The sequence below is a fragment of the Giraffa tippelskirchi genome, chromosome 4 (genome assembly GCF_054371585.1).
Source record: "Giraffa tippelskirchi isolate mGirTip1 chromosome 4, T2T-mGirTip1v1.2.pri, whole genome shotgun sequence".
Classification (NCBI taxonomy): domain Eukaryota; kingdom Metazoa; phylum Chordata; class Mammalia; order Artiodactyla; family Giraffidae; genus Giraffa; species Giraffa tippelskirchi.
The window spans coordinates 64416397-64437814 of record NC_137278.1 but is presented as its reverse complement, the minus strand read 5'-3'; the positions used below and the strand labels follow the sequence as shown (position 1 = coordinate 64437814).

Here is a 21418-nt window from a genome sequence, read left to right as displayed (position 1 = left end):
AGGTCAGAAAATAGAACAGTACTGGTACACGGAAAGCCTCTTGTGTATGTCTTCCTAATTATTCTCTCTCAATCCCAAGCTCCTTTCCTTCCCCTCAAGATAATCATTACCTTGACTTTTATAGAAGTATTTCCTTACTTTTCTTGATAATTTTACCACTTGGATATACTTCCTGAACAACAAATTGTTTCTTGGTTTTTGACTTTTATATAGATGAAATCATTATTGTATGTTTTTTGTGTGTAACTTGGCTTTTTGGTCTTGACATTATTTTAAGAATTATTCATATTGCTGTTTGCAGCTATGGATTGTTCATTCTCACTGCTTATTAAGACTACAATTTATTCATTTTATTGCTGATGGACATTTGAATTGTTTACACTTTTTGGTATTTTTAAACAGTGCTTCTAGGAATATTTTTATTTATATATTGTGGTAATTATAAAGGTATGCATGCATGCTAAATCACTTCAGTTGTGTCTGAGGCTTTGCGATTGTATGAACTGTAGCCTGCCAGGCTCCTATAAATATATATCTCCAGGGTTAAGATTTGGGAGAATTGCAGAGTGATAGGATATGCATGTCTTCAACTTGACTAGACAATGCAACAGGTTTTCAAAGAATTTGTACCTATACACAATTCACATTATTAAAATTCCTGATGTTCCGTATTTTGGCTGATAGTTGATATTGTCAGACTTATGCTTTTTCTCATCAGATGAGTGAATAGTGGTATTTCATCATGGTTTTATTTTTTTATTTTTATTTTTATTTTTTTTTATAAATTTATTTATTTTAGTTGGGGGCTAATTACTTTACAATATTGTAATAGTTTTTGCCATACATTGACATGAATCAGCCATGGGTTTACATGTGTTCCCCTTCCTGGACACCCCACCCACCTCCCTCCCCATCCCATCCCTCTGGGTCATCCCATTGCCCCGGCCCTGAGCCTTTGTCTCATGCATTGAACATGGAATGGTGTTCTGTTTCACATATGATAATATACATGTTTCAATGCTATTCTCCCAGAACGTCCCACCCTCACCTTCTCCCTCAGAGTCCATAAAATTGTTCTATGCATCTGTGTCTCTTATTCTGTCTTGCATATAGGGTTATCGTTACCATCTTTCAAATTCCATATATATGCATTAGTATACTGTATTGTTGTTTTTCTTTCTGGCTTACTTCACTCTGTATAATGGGCTCCAGTTTCATCCATCTCAATAGAACCGATTCAAATGTATTTTTTCAATGGCTGAGTAATATTCCATTGTGTATAATGTACCACAGCTTCCTTATCCATTCGTCTGCTGATGGACATCTAGGTTGCTTCCATGTCCTGGCTATTGTAAACAGTGCTGCGATGAACATTGGGGTCCACGCGTCTCTTTCAATTCTGGTTTCCTCGGTGTGTATGCCCAGCAGTGGGATTGCTGGGTCATATGGCAGTTCTATTCCCAGTTTTTTAAGGAATCTCCACACTGTTCTCCATAGTGGCTGTACTAGTTTGCATTCCCACCAACAGTGTAAGAGGGTTCCCTTTTCTCCACACCCTCTCCAGCATTTATTGCTTGTAGACTTTTGGATAGCAGCCATTCTGACTGGTGTGAAATGATACCTCATTGTGGTTTTGATTTGCATTTCTCTAATAATGAGTGATGTTGAGCATCTTTTCATGTGTTTGTTAGCCATCTGTATGTCTTCTCTGGAGAAGTGTCTGTTTAGTTCTTTGGCCCACTTTTTGATTGGGTCGTTTATTTTTCTGGAATTCAGCTGCAGAAGTTGCTTGTATATTTTTGAGATTAATTGTTTGTCTGTTGCTTTGTTTGCTATTATTTTCTCCCATTCTGAAGGCTGTCTTTTCACCTTGCTTATAGTTTCCTTTGTTGTGCAAAAGCTTTTAATTTTCATTAGGTCCCATTTGTTTATTTTTGCTTTTATTTCCAATATTCTGGGAGGTGGGTCATGGAGGATCCTGCTGTGATTTATGTCGGAGAGTGTTTTGCCTATGTTTTCCTCTAGGAGTTTTATAGTTTCTGGTCTTGCGTTTAGATATTTAATCCATTTTGAGTTTATTTTTGTGTATGGTGTTAGGAAGTGTTCTAGTTTCATTCTTTTACAAGTGGTTGACCAGTTTTCCCAGCACCACTTGTTAAAGAGATTGTCTTTTCTCCATTGTATATTCTTGCCTCCTTTGTCGAAGATAAGGTGTCCATAGGTGCGTGGGTTTATCTCTGGGCTTTCTATTTTGTTCCATTGATCTATATTTCTATCTTTGTGCCAGTACCATACTGTCTTGATGACTGTGGCTTTGTAGTAGAGCCTGAAGTCAGGCAGGTTGATTCCTCCAGTTCCATTCTTCTTCCTCAAGATTGCTTTGGCTATTCGAGGTTTCTTATATTTCCATACAAATTGTGAGATGATTTGTTCTAGTTCTGTGAAAAATACCATTGGTAGCTTGATAGGGATTGCATTGAATCTATAGATTGCTTTGGGTAGTATACTCATTTTCACTATATTAATTCTTCCAATCCATGAACACGGTATATTTCTCCATCTGTTTGTGTCCTCTTTGATTTCTTTCATCAGTGTTTTAAAATGCATTTAAAAAATAGTGACAGTGAAAAATAGTGACACTGAACATTTTAAACTGTGGGATTGGTCTTTGGGATTACCTGTTTTGTGAAGTGCTTTTTGAAATCTTTTCACCATTTTTACTTTTGGGTACTTTTTCCTTGTTATTTGTAGGAGTTTCTTTATATTCTGGATCCTGGTTCTTTATTTATGTATTTAATTGTACATATTGCATATGTCTTTTCCTACTCTGAGAGTTGACTTTCCACTCTCTCTCTTTTGCCTTCTTAATTTAAATTAAGTTTACTAGTAACTTTCTCCATTATGAAGACTTGTTGTGTTTATTTAGGAAAACCTTCCTGAGTTCAAGGTCAAGAAGAAATCATCCTGTATTTTCTAAAATTCACTGGGTTTGATTTTTGCATATGCTATGAAAGAGGGGTCCAATAAAAATTTTCTCATTGTCCTAGTGCTTTCTTTTGGAAATCCATTCCATTCTTACTGTTATGCAGTGCTGTCTCTGTAATAAATCAAGTGTAACACAGGTCAGTTTCTATGCTGTTTCTGAGCTCTCCTATTCATCTATTTTTCTGCCCCTGTGCCAACACTGCACTGTCTTGATTACTATAACTTTGTAATATGTCGTGATGTCTAGAAGAACAAATTTTCCTTTTTGTTCTTTTTATTCAAGAGTGATGTTATAAACTGAATTGTGTCCCTCCATAAACAGATATGTTGAAATCTCCAGTACCTCAGAAAGTGATCTTATTTGGAAACAGGGTCATTGCAGTGGTTATTAGTTAAGATGAGGTCTCTACTTCAATACGACTGGTGTCCTTATAATATGATGGCCTTGTAAAGACAGAAACATAGGGAGAATGCTATGTGATGATGAAGGTAGATATTGGAGTTATGGCAGCTGCAAGCCAGATATTGGAGTTATGGCAGCTGCAAGCCAAGGAAAGCCAAAGTTTGTCAGGAAGCCATAGAAACTAGGAAGAGACAAGGAAGAATTCTCTGTACAGGTTTCAGAGGAAGCATTAACCTGGTAACATCTTGATTTTGGAATTTTAGCCTCCAGGACTATGAGATGATAAACTTGTTTTAAGCCCTCCAATTTGTGGTGGTTTCTTAAGCAGTCCTAGGGAGCTCATATAAGTGCCTTAACTGCTTTTAGCCTTTTGCATTTGTATATAAATTTTAGAAGTAGTTTGTCAATTCCATAGATACTTGTGATTTTGATAAGATTGCATGAATCTATAAATAAATTTGAGAAGTTACAAATTTTTAACATTGAGTGTTCCAATCCTTGAAGATGGTATGCTTCTCCATTTCTTAGGTTGTCTTCAGTATCTCTTAACAAAGTTTTATGATTTTTCTATAAAGGTGTTGGAAATCTTTAGTTAGATTTTTTATGAAGTAATTGGTAATTTTTGATTATAAAATTATATTTGTAAAAGTAAAACTTTAATTTATTGCTGGGATAGAGAAATAAAATGGATTTTTGTACATTGATTTAATATCAAGTGACTTTGCTAAAATTTGTTGTAAATTCTAACAGTTTATTTGTAAGTTCTTTTGAATTTTGTGTAAAATCGTTATCATTATTGATAAATAATGATAGCTTGATTTTTCTTCTATAATTTCTTACCTTTAATTTCTTTCTATTTTCCTATTCATGGGCCTTCCAGTACAATGTTGTAAGATTGCTAGTAGACTTCCTTGTCTTGTTCTTGATCTCCAGTGGGAAACTTTCAGTATTTATATTAAGTATGATATTTGCTGTATGTTTTTATAAATATTCTTTATCATATCAAAGAAATTTCTTTCCGTTCTTAGTTTGCTAAGGGTTGTTTTATTTGATTGAATCATAAATGGATGTTGAATTTTATTAAGCACTTTTATCTGCATCTATTGAGACAATCACATGATTTTTCTCCTTTAATTTGTTAATGTGGTGACTTATATTACTAAATTACTGAATTATTATTAAAACAATCATGAATTTCTGAGATACATAAAACTTCATCATGATCTACTATTATTTTTGTATGTTGCTAGATTTGGTTTGCTAATATTCTGTTTAGGATTTTTATATCTATGTTCATATAAGTGAGTTTGGTCTGTAATAATCTTTTCTTATATTGTCACTGACAGGTTTTGCTATCAAAATTATGCTAGCCACATTAAATGAGTTGGATAGTATTTTCTATTTTTATAATCTGAAAGAGTTTGTATCAAAGGAAAATTATTTACTCTTTGTATGTTTGGTAGAATTTAAGATTGAAGTTATCTGGGACTGCAGTTATCTTTGTGGGAAGGCTTTATCATTATTGATTTATTTAATGGCTAAAGGGCTTTAGAGTTTTCTGTTTCTTTTGATGCCAGTTTGATACAGTATACTTTTATAAGCTTTTTCTATCTCATCTAAATTTTCAGATTTGTTGGCAGAAGTTGTCAGTAATTGGCCATTATAATCTTTCTATGTGTGCAGCATCAGTAGTAGTTGTTCTTCCTTATTTCTGATAATTGTTTTTCATTTCTTCTCTTTTTTTTCCCCGATTAGTTTCACAAAAGGTTTGTCAGTTTTGTTAATTCTTTCAAAGAAGAGAGTCTTAACTTTCTTGTTGCTTCTCTATTAGTTGCCCTCTATTTTTGTTATTTCTTTCCTTCTATATTCAGTAATTTTATTTTGCTTCTGTTTTTCTAATCTTTGGAGATTCATGCTTAGCTTATTAATTTTCAGTCTTTATTCTTTTCTAATTTCTACATTTAAGTTGTATGTTTTCTTCTAAGTACTGTTTTAGCTGCATCTTAAAATTCTAGTATTCAGATTTTTACATTTTTATTCAGTTCAAGTTATTTTCTAATTTCTTCCATTATTTATTTTTTACCTATTTGATTCACTTCATAATTTCTCAAACAAAATTTTTGAAGTTATCTTTTCACATTGTACATGATCAGAAAACATCTGTTTAATCTCATCCCTTTGAAATTTTTGAGATTTGCTGTATGGCCTGGTATATGGTCAATTTTTGGATAAAGGTTTCTGTGTACTTGATAAGAATGTGCATCTCGCCATTGTTATCTTCAGTGTTCTAACTGAATCTAATTCAATTAATTTGTGTTCAAATATTTTGTGTGTTTTTGTTTTACCACTTACTGAGAGAAGTATGTTATATCTTTCTGCATGATTGTGGATTTGTTTTATTTAACCTTGTAATTTAGTTTTTGTTTTACATATTTTGAAAGTCACGTTACCAGGTTTACAATTCTAAAATTATGTGTTTTTGGTGAATTGAAATTTTTATCATTAAGAAGCCTCCTTATTTCTAATTTTCTCATAAAGTTGATTTTGTGTGATATTAATATATATATGTATATATATATACATCTATTTTATTTTGGTTGTTATTTTCACAGTATATGATTTTTCATCTTTTTACTTTCAACTTTTCAATGTCCCTTTAAAATCTAGTTTGAAAATCATTGTTTCTTAAACTATTAATAGTATATTTAGTCTGTCTCCATTGTATATAGCTACTGATATATTTTGTTTAATTCTATAGTTTTATTTGTCTATTTTTCTATTTGATACACCTGCTCTACTTTTTTTCTCTCCTTGTTTTTTTTTTAATTGATTGAGTGTATTTTAAAAATCACTTTTTTTCCTTTATTAGTTGGGTAGTTACATACTGTAGTTTTGTTCATTTAGTATTTAACTTATGTATTACAACATGCATAATTTACTTCGCTTACAGGTAGTGCTACTGGTAAAGAACCTGCCTGCCAGTGCAGGAGACATAAGAGATAGGGGTTCAATCCTTGGGTCAGGAAGATCCCCTGAAGGAGGGCACAGCAACCCACTCCAGTATTCTTGCCTGAAGAATCCATGGACAGAGGAGCCTGGAGGGCTATAGTCTATAGGGTTGCAAAGAGTTGGACACAACTGAAGTGACTTAGCAATAAAAATTTACCCTTCTTCTAAATAATTCAAGTAGTTTAGTGTATCATTGCCTAACCCTGACTTTATAATTTAATACTGTTAGATACATTACAACATTTTAACTGGAAATCCCGACTCCATTGGGTTTCAGAGCTGCTAAGGAATATTTCAGTCAGTTTATGAATTCTTAGGTTTAGACTTCTGAAGATTTTTTAAATGAATAGTACATTCTAAGGGTAGGTGGGTAGACTCTGGGAGTTGGTGATGGACAGGGAGGCCTGGCGTGCTGCAATTCATGGGGTCCCATTGAGTCAGATACGACTGAGCGACTGAACTGAACTGAACTGAACTGAAGGGTAGGTTGATTTTTGCTTCAGCATCTTTATTGCAATGGATCAGTTCCAGACCAGATATATCCACTTGTTCTGTGTAGCACTTGGTGGGCACTTTAAATTTGAGGATGCCTGTATTTATTCTATTTTGAAAAAGTTTATGCCATTTCCTTAATGTTCTTTTTTTTGGTTGCACTGCATGACTTGTGGGATCTTAGTTCCCTAACCAGGAATTGAACCTGGGCCCTCTGCCCTGAAAGCACAGAGTCCTAACCACTGGACCACCAAGGAATTCCTTCAATGCTCTTCTTGTGACTCTCTCATTAGATGTATGTTGGAGATGTCCAATTGATCCTATATATTTTTAAACTGCTTTATCATAATTATGGTTTAGCCTCTTTATCTCACTGTGATAGGTTTTGGGGAAGTTCCTCGGTATTCTTCCATTTTAGTAATTCCCTCGTGATTAGCTCACCTATTAAAATTTTAAAAGTTAACTTCTATTTTTTGTTTTGTAGGATTTCTAATTTTTTTGAAAATGCCTATTTTCATTTCTGCTTGTTTATTTCATAATTTCTTGATCCATAAATGTGTTATTCCTTTTTAAAAAATCTCTTTGAGCATTCTAAAATCATGTCAAGATTCCTTTTTTTAATTTTCATTTTGTTGCTTCTTAGTTTTCTTCATGTGGTATACAATTTTAATTTGTAGTCTCATCTTGAGGACAAGTATTTTTTCCCTTTATCTTTGTTTGCTCACTCCTTCTTCTCTGCTTTGTTGCAGTTGTCTGTATATAGCTCCTGTCTCCACAGCAGCAGGGCACTTACCTCTGGTGAGTAGGTGATAACACAGATCTGATCACTTAGCCAGTGGTAGCTCAGCCCAAGTCCTGACTGTGTGAGGCTCTCCGTTGGTCTCATGTTGATGGGTACATACCTATAGTTATAGCCCCCAAAGCAATCAGTTATAGCTCTTTCCAGCCCCCTTTCCTCTCCAGTCTGTTATTTCAAGCAGTAAGGCTGGTTCTAGTGTTCTGCCTTAGATAGGACACTTTTACTCTCTATCACCCTCCCAAGGAATTAAGCTCCTGGCTGCCTTTGCCTGCTGCATACACTTGGTTTATTGCTTTGTTTCTGTAGAATTTTCTTCTTTCGGATTGTAAGTTCCATAAGGGCAGAGACTTTGCTTTGTTCAGTGCAGTATCCTGTGTCTAAAACAATGTCTATCGCATATAGGTACTGAATAAAAGCTTGTTAAATGAATGAATGAATGAACAAATGAATGAATGGTTACTGATTCACAGAGATGTTGGTCTGTTTGTAAGCTTGGCTACATTTTAAAGATTTTCACTTTTTTTACTTTTTATCTTTCATTGCTCTGATCTTCTTTGGGATGGAGAGTGGCTCAAAGCATGCACTTACAACATGGTGATCTGAAGTTGTGGCCAAGTATATACGTTAATACAGTTAGTCATTTGCCTAATAGGGATGGAGAGTGTGTGCTGCAGTTATTAGTTCTTATGCTCTCTTACACAGCCAAATGCTTTAAAGGTTTAAGAATTTGAGTTCTACAAACGCAAACTAATTTCCTAAGCACATCTTGACTTAATTTTCCTCCATGCTCTATTGGTGGATAGCATTAAAAAATTTCACGTTATATTTTGCTTGATGGAAATCTGCCAGAGTCATTGAAGAAAGCTTTTCTAATTAGCCTTTTTCTGTACTGTAATTGTGAAAGTGGTGGAAGATTCTGTAGAATATAGCATGCCCAGAGAATTAGTTAGAAACATGCCACCAAGGAGGATTTGATATATGTATGTTTTCTATTGATGCTGTAACAAATTGCCACAAATGTAACAGCTTAAAACCATATCCATTGGTTATCTCATAGATCTGTGGAAGAGAAATCTGGCATGGGATAGTTGAATTCTCTGCTCAGGGTCTCACAAAGCCAAAATCTGGACTGCATTCCTTTCTGGAAGCTATTGGGAAGAATTAATATGCAAGCTTCATTAATTCTGCCTTCTTATTTCCTATATTTCTGATGCTTTGACATCTTGGACTTTGCTGGCCCTGAAGAGGCTGCCCTTCCCAGGGCTGGCCAATTCCTGAAGACCATCAATGACTTACAAGGGTGCCTTTCATGTGTAAACTAACCAGTCCAGAGCTCATACCCTCCTTCCTCCTATAATGGGCTGTCACAAGCAGGGCCAGTATTCCTCTGCTCTAATCAAGTCACTCCTGAGTACCAGGCAACTAAGGACAGCCTCTGTGCCGTAGAACCTGATGAAATTATTCGAAATAGCCAATGCCAAGACTGTTTACTCTACCTTGACCTTTCTTTCCTAACTAAACTACAATGTAAGACAATTGCCCACATAGTCGCGACTTTCTCTGCCTCCTGAGTGACCCTGGTCCTTCCCTATGTGGCCCTGTGTGGTGTAGCATGACCCTCCTCTTGGCACCTGTGAGTAACAAATTATCTTTTCAATAGTCATGGTCTCCTGATCTGCTGTCCTTACCTTACTTAAATAATAATAAAACCTATATTTCAAAACAAGCTTATTCAGGTTGTTGACAGAGAAAAGTTCATTTTCATGTCTTCCATGTGGCCCCTCTGCCTTCAAACCATAACATCATATCAAACCTTCTCATGCTCTGAATCTCTCTTACTTCCTCTTCTGCTTTTAGGGGCTCATGTGATTACATTGGGTTCTTTTGGATAATCTAGAATAATCTCCCTATTTTATGATTAGGATATCTCCCTAATCATATGATTAGTAATCCTAATTACATTTTCAATATTCTTTTCCCATGCAGTGCAACCTAACTACAGGAGTAATACCAGGGGGCAAAGATCATGGATGTCAAAATTCTGCCTACCACAGTGTTTTAGAAGTTACATAAGGAAAGAAATACTGGCTTCACAATTTGCATTGGGAAGACATCATAAGAAATTGTAATATGTTTTTATCTGTTTAGACTGCAGGCTACAGTCTCTCTGTTTAGAATTTCTGTGGCTAAAATAGCTTTAGATAACGCTATAACTAAAAGAATTGCACTGTAAAGAATTACTCAGGTATGAGTCTAGTTTTGATGCTATCATGCATAAAGCCAAGATATTAAGCTTGGTTGACAGACTGTGTTCTCCTCTATTTGAAATTACTCACATTTCTCTAAAGGAGATCTTAGGTGTTTGTGTCCCATCATGTACATTTATTCCCAACAGGACATCTCAACAATTATCTTATTTTTGCATTGTAGTAACTTTATATTGACTTTGCCTATTTTCTTATATACTCATTGGGGGAAAATTTCTGAGACATACATTGATAGTTTGAAAGCTCTGACTTAACTGCCTAGTGCAAACACAGTTAAAAATACACTATCCTCTGCAATTAATATAGGACCAAATAATGCAAATGTAAAACATCACAGAGGCAAACATTTTACAGGATCACTTTATGCCAGCATGCAGGGGCTCTTTGAAATGGTCACAAGTGTATTCTCACCCTGTGAGCCCTCATCCTCATTTCCTCTCACACTGTTTTCTTATGCCCTTTTCTCCTTTCTGCTTCATTTTTTCCCTTTTCTTATGTCTACTTCTTGTCGATGTCTTCTGATTTTGATTTTTTCTGTATACGCATGTCCTAATCCTGCTTTATGGATTTTTATCACTGTATGATTTCATCACTCATATTATATTAGTTTTTCAGCTTTCTTGGTTTGTCCTCTTATTTTTCCAAGTATTGTTGCCTTATATCGTCTGTTCCTCAAATACAATATTTCCCTTAGAGCAGGGTATGCAAACAGTTGTTTAGCAATAAATCTATAGTACTTGCTCAAGTCTGTTTCTTGGTGAGGTAAGAGAAGTCAAAATAATAATAAGTAGTTGGTAATTTGAACCTGGATTTAGCTGTAGAGTCTTCCTTATCCATAGTGACTAATCTTGTTTTCTTGAGTTTTATCTTGAATTTTCTGACTTCAGAATACTACAGATTAGAATAATATGATGAGGACAGATAACCACTTGAAGGTTAAGCGTTTTTCAAATACTTGCCAAAACAGGAGGGCATGGCAGTCTTATGAGTTGGCTCGGGTTCAGAGACATGCTTCTCATGTTTTTCATGCTTTTATAAAAGGAGTTCAGAGCTGCTCCAGGCCTAACATCTCATATGCCAAGAGTTCTGAATTTATCCCAGTAGGGTACACTGTGGTTAGTACACTATGTGCTTAACGAGCCTCTATTTGAGGATAAAGCTTTACTCTGAATGCCTTCAAATCTGAACTGTCATTATTTTCCCCGTGTGAGTAGATTTAACACAGACTTTGCCGTTTTCTTAGTGTGCTGCTATGCTGCTACTTCGGAGAAGGCAATGGCACCCCACTCCAGTACTCTTGCCTGGAAAATCCCATGGATGGAGGAGCCTGGTAGGCTACAGTCCATGGGGTCGCTATGAGTCGGACACGACTGAGCGATTTCACTTTCACTTTTCCCTTTCATGCACTGGAGAAGGCAATGGCACCCCACTCCAGTACTCTTGCCTGGAAAATCCCATGGACGGAGGAGCCTGGTAGGCTACAGTCCATGGGGTCGCTATGAGTCGGACACGACTGAGCGATTTCACTTTCACTTTTCCCTTTCATGCACTGGAGAAGGAAATGGCAGCCCACTCCAGTATTCTTGCCTGGAGAATCCTGAGGATGGTGGAGCCTGGTGGGCTGCCGTCTATGGGGTCTCACAGAGTCGGACACGACTGAAGCGACTTAGCAGTAGCAGCATGCTGCTACTTTAACTGCTAAAAGATGAGTGAAGTTTTTCATTTGGCTGTGAGAATTTTAACAAACACAGACTTGGCCTTTGCAAAATCATTTTGCTTTTAAAAAGTCAAGTCTGGTTTTTGAACACCCTTAGGGTCCTTTGCAAAGGTTTTAAGAAAAAAATTTTGTGGGAGTCAAGTCCTATTTTTTTTATTTGCCACTATCATGGGAAATCTGAGCAGATGAATTCCCCGTTTCAGAGTTAAAGCAGTGCCATACATAATGCAAATAGGTGGCATGCATGAGAATTCTTTGACCATTTTTCTTCTGCTACACTTATAAAAACAAAGAAGACATTATTTTCCTATTTAACCAAATGATTCAGGCCCCTTTTCTTTGTCTTTTGGTTTTTCAGAGTGTAATCTCTTTCGTCAGCTACAGAAATGGGATTTTCTTCCTGTCTACTCAAGATAATCAGGTGGGACAACTGACACGATACTTTGAGGTTCTGATAATTGTGCTGATTGAGAGACATTTTTCTGTGAGAGTTAAGGTTTATGTCCTGAGAAACCCATCGTAAATTGAAAATATCTTAAGTTGAAATGCATTTAATACACCTAACCTATGGAACATCATAGTTTAGCCTAGCCTACCTTAAATGTGCTCAGAACACTGATGTTAGCCTGCAGTTGAGCAAAATCATCCAATCATCAAATGTAAATTCTATCTTTTAATATTTTATGAATATGTGCATATATATAGATATATAGATATATTTCCAGTGTGAAAAGAAATAAAAAATAAAATGTAGCAGGAAAGATTTGAGCACAAAATAAGGTAGAATTTCTTGAATGCTGAGGTTGTTAAAGGATTTAGCATTGACTGAGTGTCTACTATGTTTCTACACCTTTTGTGTATTATTTAATTCTGCTAACCGCCACATGAGGGAGGTATTATACTCCTCATTTTATAGATAAAAGGGGGACTCAGAGAATTCTACAAGTATTTAAGGTGACTAAGAGTGGGGATGTCGGTATTCAATACCAGGACTGTCTTTCTTCCAAATTTATGCTCTTTTCAGTACAATAGCTGTGATTTTGATGTTTTCTTCCCCTGCAAGTCTTTATGTTCTTATTTACAGCCATCCAGGATCTTTTAGTTGAAGTCTGCAGGTGGAAATAATGGAGAGACCTTTCCTTGTAATCAGGAGATTGGGGTTCTAGAGCTGACCCTGGTTTCCATATGTGAAAGCAGAGATTCAGCTGCGGGCTTTGCCTGCACTGTGTCAGTTGTAAAGTACTATTTACAGTCAAGGTGCCATTATTGAATAAGAAAATGTCAGCCTGAGTTTTCTCCTGAGATAGGATGACACAGTTTAGGATTTTCCCACTACCATTTACTTTACTTAATCCTCAACTATCTTTTGGATTCTCTCAATCCAACAAAGCTATGATTTTGTAATATCAACATTTGTCAGCTGAGAGAAGTAGAGAACCACTTGCCAGTGATAATGATCAATTTAGACAGTCACTTGGAATTAGTGTTTGTTTTTCTAAAATGAGGCTCATTTTAAAAATGCCTCTTGAAATTTCAAAGGGACGTTGGGAACTTTGTATCTTCAAGTGCTATTGGCAGAGAGGCCTGAGAGATGAGAGGAATAGGGTAAATTTGTCAGTTTCACTGCTTGGCTCCAACCATTGCTGCCCTTGTTTCTCATCTTCTGATGGTCTGATAAGTGTTCTATAATTTGGTTATGTCAAACTTTTGCTCCAAAGGGCCGATAGTAATTATTTTATGTTTTCTGATCATACAAAGTCTCTGGCAAATTCTTTTTTTCCTTCTCTGTCTTCTCTTGTTTGTCCTCCTTAATTCTCTAAAATTGTAGAAACAATTCTTAGCTTGCAGGCAGTACAAAAACAGACTGAGATCCAGGGGCCCATAGATAGCAAATTCCTGTACTATTCCATAGTTATTTTTTCTTAAACAGTTTCCTATCAATAGACAAGTTTTTGCATTTTTTACTATTTCAAATAATGCTGTAATTAAAAATTCTACTACTCACACAAAAAGATGCTCAGCATCACTAATTATTAGAGAAATGCAAATCAAAACTACAATGAGGTACCACCTCACATTAGTCAGGATGGCTATCGTTAAAAAGTCTGCAAATAACAAATGCTGAAGAGAATGTGGAGAAAAGGGAAACTTGTACAGTATTGGTGGAAATTTAGGTTGGTGCAACCACTGTGGAAAATGGTACAGAGGTTCCTCAAAAAGCTAAAAGTATATTTACCATATAATACAGCAATCCCTCTCCTGGGCATACATTCAGACAGAAATATAATTCAAAAAGATACATGCACCCCTGTATTTATAGCAGCACTATTCACAATAGCCAAAACATAGAAACATCCTAACTGTCCATTGGCAGATAAATGGATAAAAAAGATGTGGTATATATGTAATGGAATACTACTCAACCATAAGAAGAACAAAATAATGCCATTTGCAGTCACATGGGTGCAACTAGAGATTATTATACTAAGTGAAGTGAGTCAGAAAGAGAAAGACAAATACCATATAATATCACTTATATGTAGAATCTAAAATATGATACAAATGAATCTGTCAATGAAAAGGAAACAGAATTAGGGACATAGAGAATAGACTATTGGTTGCCGAGGTGCAGGGGGTGAGAGAGGGATGGATTGGGAATTTGGGATTAGCAGAGGTAAACTGGTATATATAGAATGGATAAACAATAAGGTCCTACAGCACAAGGAACTATATTCAATATCTAGTGATAAACCATAATGGAAAAGACTATGAAATAGAATGTGTATATATATATGTGTGTGTGTGTGTGTATGTGTGTGTGTGTATATGTATAGCTGAATCAGTTTGCTGTATAGCATTAATCGACAAAATTGTGTAAATCAACTATACTTCAATAAAAAAAAAGAGAAACAAACAAAGTGAATCCTATTACTCACATATCTGTTCACTTGTGCCAGATGAATCCTAGAAGTGAAATCAATCCTTAAAGTGTATTTGCATTTAACATTGGAACAGATATTGTCAGATACCCTCTGTTAAAGTTGTACCACTTAACATTTCATAGTATTACCATTACCGCTCATAGTATCGTTGTTGTTCAGTTGCTAAGTTGCAACCAACTCATTGCAACCTCATGGACTACAGTATGCCAGACTCCCTTGTCCTTCCCTATCTCCTGGAGTTTGCTCAAATTCATGTCCATTGAGCTGGTGATTCTATCTAACCATCCTCTGCCACCATCTACTCCTTTTGCCTTTAGTCTTTCCCTACATCAGGGTCTTTTCCAGTGAGTCAGCTCTTCGCATTAAGTGGCCAAAGAATTGGAGTTTCAGTTTTAGCATCAGTCCTTCCAGTGAATATTCAGGGTTGATTTCCTTTAGGATTCCCTGGTTTGATCTCCTTGCAGTCCAAGGGACTCTCAAAAGCCTTCTCCATCACCACAATTTGAAAGCTTCATTTCTTGAGTTCTCAGTCTTCTTTGTGTCCCAACTCTCACATCTATACATAACTACTGGAAAAACCTTGCTTTGACTATACACACCTTTGACAGCAAAGTGATGTTTCTGCTTTTTAATACACTCTCTATGTTTGTCATGGCTTCCCTGGTGGCTCAGATGGTAAAGCATCTGTCTGCAATTCAGGAGACTTGGGTTCGATCCCTGGGTTGGGAAGATGCCCTGGAGAAGGAAATGGCAGCCCAGTCCAGTACTCTTGCCTGGAAAATCCCATGGACAGAGGAGCCTGGTAGGCTATAGCCCATGGGGTCAGAAAGAGTTGGACACAACTGAGCGACTTCACTTCACTTCACTTCATGTTTGTCATAGCTTTTCTTCCAAGGAGCAAGTGTGTTTTAATTTCATGGCTGCAGTCACCATCTGCAGTGATTTTGGAGCCCAAGAAAATAAAATCTGTCACTGCTTCCACTTTTTCCCCTTCTGTTTGCCATGAAGTGATGGGACTAGATGCCATGATCTTTGTTTTTTGAATGCTGAGTTTTAAGCCAGTTTTTTCACTCTCCTCTCTTACCCTCATCAAGAGGTCACTGTCTGTCATAAGGGTGGTGTCATCTGCATATCTGAGGTTGTTGATGTTTCTCCCAGCAGTCTCGATTCCAGCTTGTGCTTCATCCAGCCTGGCATTTCGCATGATGTACTCTGCACAGAGATTAAATAAACTTGGTGAGAATATACAGCTTTGTCATACTCCTTTGCCAATTTTGAACCAGTCAGTTGTTCCATATCTGGTTCTAACTGTTGCTTCTTGACTCACAGACAGGTTTCTCAGGAAACAGGTAAGATGGTCTGGTATTCCTATCTCTTTAAGAATTTTCCACAGTTTGTTGTGATCCACACAGTCAAAAGTTTTAGCAAAGTCAATGAAGTAGAAGTAGATGTTTTTCTGGAATTCCCTTGCTTTCTCTATGATCCAGTAAATATTGGCAATTTGACCTCTGGTTTCTCTGCTTTTTCTAAATCCAGCTTGTAGTCTGAAACTTCTCAGTTCATGTGCTGCTGAAGCCTAGCTTGAAAGATTTTGAACATAACCTTAATAGCATGTGAAATGAATGCAATTGTATGGTAGTTTGAATATTTTTAGTACTGTTACTCTTTGGAATTGGAATGAAAACTGACCTTTTCCAGTCCTGTGGCCACTGCTGAGTTTTCCAAATTTGCTGGCATATTGAATGCAGCACTTTTACAGCATCATCTTTTAGGATTTCAAATAGCTCAACTGGAATTCCATCACCTCCACTAGCTTTGTTTGCAGTAATGCTTCTTAAGGCCCACTTGACTTCACACTCCAGAATTTCTGGCTCTAGGTGGGTGACCACTGCATCTTGGTTATCTGTGTCATTAAGACCTTTTTTGTATAGTTCTTTTGTGTATTCTTGCCACCTCTTCTCAATCTCTTCTTCTTCTGTTAGGTCCCTACCATTTCTGTCCTTTATTGTACCCACTCTTGCATGAAATGTTCCCTTGATATCTCCAATTTTTTTGAAGAGATCTCTAGTATTTCCATTCTATGGTTTTCCTCTATTTCTTTACATTGTTTATTTAATAAAACCTCCTTATCTCTCCTTGCTATTCTTTGGGTCTTTGTATTCTGTTGGGTATAGGTATATCTTTCCCTTTCTTCCTTGCCTTTCACTTCTCTTCTTTCCTCAGCTATTTGTCAAGCCTCCTCAGATAACCACTTTGCCTTGTTGCATTTCTTTTGCTTTGGGATGGTTTTGGTCACTGCCTCCTGTTTAGTGTTATGAACCTCTGTCCATATTCTCTATAGCACTCTCATATACTGTTTTGTAAAAATTTGATATTATCAAACTTTAAAAATTTTGCTCATCAAATGGGTAAAGATAGTGTCTCACTTAAAAAATTGTATTTTCCTCATTTCTAGTGATGTGAGGGATCTTTTCATTTATTTTCTTGATGTTTAAATATGTATTCTGTGAATTTCCTATTAATGTGCTTTTTTGCCTTTTTGTTTTTAGTTTGTAGGAGCTCTCATTAATCTTGTCTTTGCTTTATATGTTGCAAAGTTGCCAGTCTGTCACTTGTCTTTTAACCCTGTTTAGAAATTTTGTATTTTTATTTTAGACAAACTAAATTTCTCTTACTCTGACTTCTGGGTTGTTGTGTATTGTTTTAGATGCCTCCACTATCAGGTTAAAGGTATGTCCTTTTTAAATAGTACATTTGACTAAATTTCTATCAGAATTTGACATAAGGAAAACAATGGTTTTTCTCAAAAAACTTTAATGCTTTTCACTTTGATTGTCAGGAAATAACTAAATCTATAGTTCAAGTATGGTAACTATCCTATTTCTTAGGCTATGTAATTGTTACTGCAAGATATCAGTGATAAAATGGTAGTTGTAAACCTGAAAACAGATGCTGAGTATAGCTGAGTAAATATGAAAACTTAGCCCCTGACTCAAAATACAAGGCAGAAAAATAGGAGACCTCAAGTGTGAGTAAGGAAGCTCTCAGTATCTGAGTTTTGAGGACAAATTTGATCAGCAGTCCTGGGGAGTTGATGGGGGGGCCATGGCCTGGGAATGGAATTAGATACACACAATCTAGGGGAAACTATAGCCACAGGTTCTGATTCTGTGAACTTGCAACTTCTATAGATTCACAACATTTTATCTGCAATTCTGAAATACCAAAAGTTGTAAAGGCCTAGACTTTAAAAAAGTTTGTTCTCAAAATCTTACCTAAATGGTTGTATATAACTATTTAAAGTCTTTATCTGACTTTGTTTGAAAATTCACACTATTTTTTCTTAAATAACAATGTAGTTTATTTTAAGTTGTTTAGTATTATGTAGTATCTGGTGTGTGTACCTCCTTACCTTTATAAAATTAAAAAAATTGTGAATTCTAAAACTTATCTGGCCTTAAGGGTCTATGGGTCTATCTAAGGCCTTAATGGACTATGGACTTGTAATAAATATCTTACCTGAGGCCCAGATGGAATTAGCTTCCTCCTTGCCTCTTTATGGTTTCCGATTTCATTTTCTAACATTGTATTTAATAATCTTGTTGCATATGTATTTTTAGTATAAGTTCTCAATTTTTGTGACAGTAAGAATGTGGCAATAAGAGGGCCTGCAATAGTTTTTGTCCTTGTGTAGTCTCCTGTATTAACTGAGAGCTACTCTCTGTGTGCATACAGAAAATGGGCAACAGTACTGGTATGTGACTTCTGAGGCCAGGCCATAAAAGACATTTTAGCTTCTGCTTTGGTCTTTTGGATTTTTGGTCTGGGGGAAACCAGCTGCTGAGGCGTGAAGGCACACAGGGAGCTACAAGAAGTAACCTAAGTGGAGAGGGATACACTTGCCAGCCATGGAAGTGAATTCTCCAGGCTCAAACAAGATTTTAGATGACTGCAACTCCAGCCGACATCTCAACTGCAATCTCATGAGAGATTCCGAGTCACAACTCTTCAGTCAAGCTTCTCCTATATACACGCACCACAGAAACTGTGAGAATAATAAATGACTATTGTTCTTTTAGCTACTAAGATTTGAGTGACTTTAGGTGCAAAAATAGCTAACTGATGTAATGAATGACAACTAATGAATAATTAGTTCTAGAAAACTCTTTGAAAACTGTTTTCTGCAGGGCCCCAAACCAATGAATGAATAGATTTTATGTGGCAATTAATCCCTGCATTGCATTTCCTGCATAATTTGCATATTGAAAAAATCTGAGATTTTATCCTTTATCATATATATTATATTTAAATTTTTTCCTCTCACTCCTCTGATAGAACTGCTGATATATTTTCATGAAACTCCTATTCTGATTCTGACCCAGAAATAGTTTTGCAGCAATAATCTGTTGCTGGGTAACAAACCATCCCAAAACTCAATGTTTTAAAACAAAGACAGTTTCTGTTTTTCATGATTTTGTGGCTTGGCTGGACAGTTCTGCTGGTCTTGCCTAGACTCCCTCATGGAGCTGCATTAATCTGGTGGATCTGCTAGAGGTGGAGTCTTGAGGATCTCACCTCATGTTTGGGACCTTGGCAGGAAGGATTGGAAACCTGGGGCCTCTCTCTCCACGTGGTCTCTCATCAGTATTTGGACCCAAGATTTTTTTTTTGATGTTGCCTGAGCCCTAAGAGGGCACAGATGGAAGCTACAAAAAATCTTTAGATCTAAGCTCTGAAACTTTCATAGTATTACTTCTGTTACTTTCTAAAGGTCAAAGCAAGTCAGTAGCCAGCCTGAATTCAAATGGGTGAAGAAAGAGCCCCCCACCTCTTATTGGGGAAGCAAAAATGTAACATTGCAAAAGGGGCATAGGCAAGAGGGAGAAGTGAGTCCTTGGGGCCATTATTATAATGCCATGCCATATGTATCGGAGAAGGCAACAGCACCCCACTCCAGTATTCTTGCCTGGAAGAAATTATAAATCCCATGGACGGAGGAACCTGATAGGCTACATCCATGGGGTCGCGAAGAGTCGGACACGACTGAGCGACTTCCCTTTCACTTTTCAGTCTCATGAATTGGAGAAGGAAATGGCAACCCACTCCAGTGTTCTTGCCTGGAGAATCCCAGGGACAGGGGAGCCTGGTGGGCTGCTGTCTATGGGGTCGCACAGAGTCGGACACAACTGAAGCGACTTAGCAGCAGCAGCAGCCATATGTGTGCTTCATTAGGAGAAAGTATAAAAATTAATTTACAAATTTCTAACAACCTGCATTCTTTAACCATAGAACTAGAAGATCTATATTGATTTCATTAATCAAACATAGATATATTGAGAATCTACTACTTAACCCTAGGAATCAAAATATATAATTCCTTACCTGAAGCAAGAAATAAATATTTTTTGTCTCTCCAAATACAGTCTTTTAGAATCAAGAAATGAGTGTTCTACATAAATAAACAAAGCAACAGATATTTTTGAGTGCCTTCTGTGTTTAGAATTGTGCTATTTATCCCTGAGGTGCTTTGCCGGGAGATAAGTAAGTTATGGACGCTCTGTGCAGATGTTTCTATGGATCCCACACTCTCGGCCATAACATCTGCCCTCAGAGTGTTTGATACGGCTTCTGGGTCCTGTTTGGCTCCACCTGCCTTTGCTATTACACACTTTACCCTATGGCAAAGATGCCAGGAGTGAACTCTTGTCGTAAAACAATTGGAGTAGGTGTTAGAAGGAGGTTATGGAATTGTCTGTACTTTATGTGCCGAACAAAGTACTGAGTGTGAGATTACAGAGAACTGAATAAGACATAAGACATAGAGTCATAGAGTGGAAGGGAAAATACAAATCCTATGGCCACCCCTCTCATTTGAAAGATAAGAAAACTGAGACTCAGAAACGTGATGTGTTCACATTAAAATATCCATTTAGCAACAGACCTGAACTTCCCTCTCTTCTCCCTCCTTATCCCATCCCTCTAGGTTATTTTAGAGCACCTGTTTGAGTTCCCTGAGTCATACAGCAAATTCCCATTGGCTATCTCTTCTACATATGGTAATGTAAGTTTCCATGTTACTCTCTCCATACATCTCACCCTCTCCTTCCTCCTCCCGCCCCTCTGTGTTCATAAGTTTGTACTCCATGTTTGTGTCTCCATTGCTGACCTGCAGAAAATTTCATCTGTACCATCTAAGAACCTACAATCTAGGAATTTTGACATGCTGTCTGATTTTTTTTCCACTGGTGCCTGCCATCTTAAGAATGTATATCCTTAATGAGAAGAAATTATAATACCTAAAATTTATTGAGAATTAACCCAGTGTGCATCAAGCAGTGTTCTAAACTTGGAGTTTCTCAGAGTCTCCTTACAACAGCTGGAGGAGTGAGTACTGTTAGTACTCTTGTTTAGAGAGGAGGAGAGCTTGAGTAACTTTCCCAAATTCCCAAGACTAAACATTTCAGAGGCTGGTTCTCACCCAGGCATTCTTACTCTACCGACTGTGGTCTTCAGTTAAGTTCAGTCACTCAGTCGTGTCCAACTCTTTGCGACCCCATGGACCGCAGCATGCCAGGCTTCCCTGTCCATCACCAACTCTTGGAGCTTACACAAACTCATGTCCATCGAATCAGTGATGCCATCCAACCATCTCATCCTCTGTCGTACCCTTCTCCTCCTGCCTTCAATCTTTCCCAGCATCAGGGTCTTTTCCAAGGAGTCAGTTCTTCACATCAGGTGGCCAGAGTATTGGAGTTTCGGTTTCAGCACCAGTTCTTCCAATGAATATTCAGGACTGATTTCCTT

At 36.8% G+C, this 21418-nt stretch overlaps 1 non-coding gene across 1 annotated transcript; it reads right to left on the bottom strand.

The window, feature by feature from the left end:
* Positions 1-7073: 7073 nt before the first annotated feature.
* TRNAE-UUC (transfer RNA glutamic acid (anticodon UUC)) lies at positions 7074-7146 on the bottom strand. The gene has a single exon. It is a non-coding gene; the product is annotated as a tRNA-Glu (tRNA).
* Between the last annotated feature and the right edge of the window lie 14272 nt (positions 7147-21418).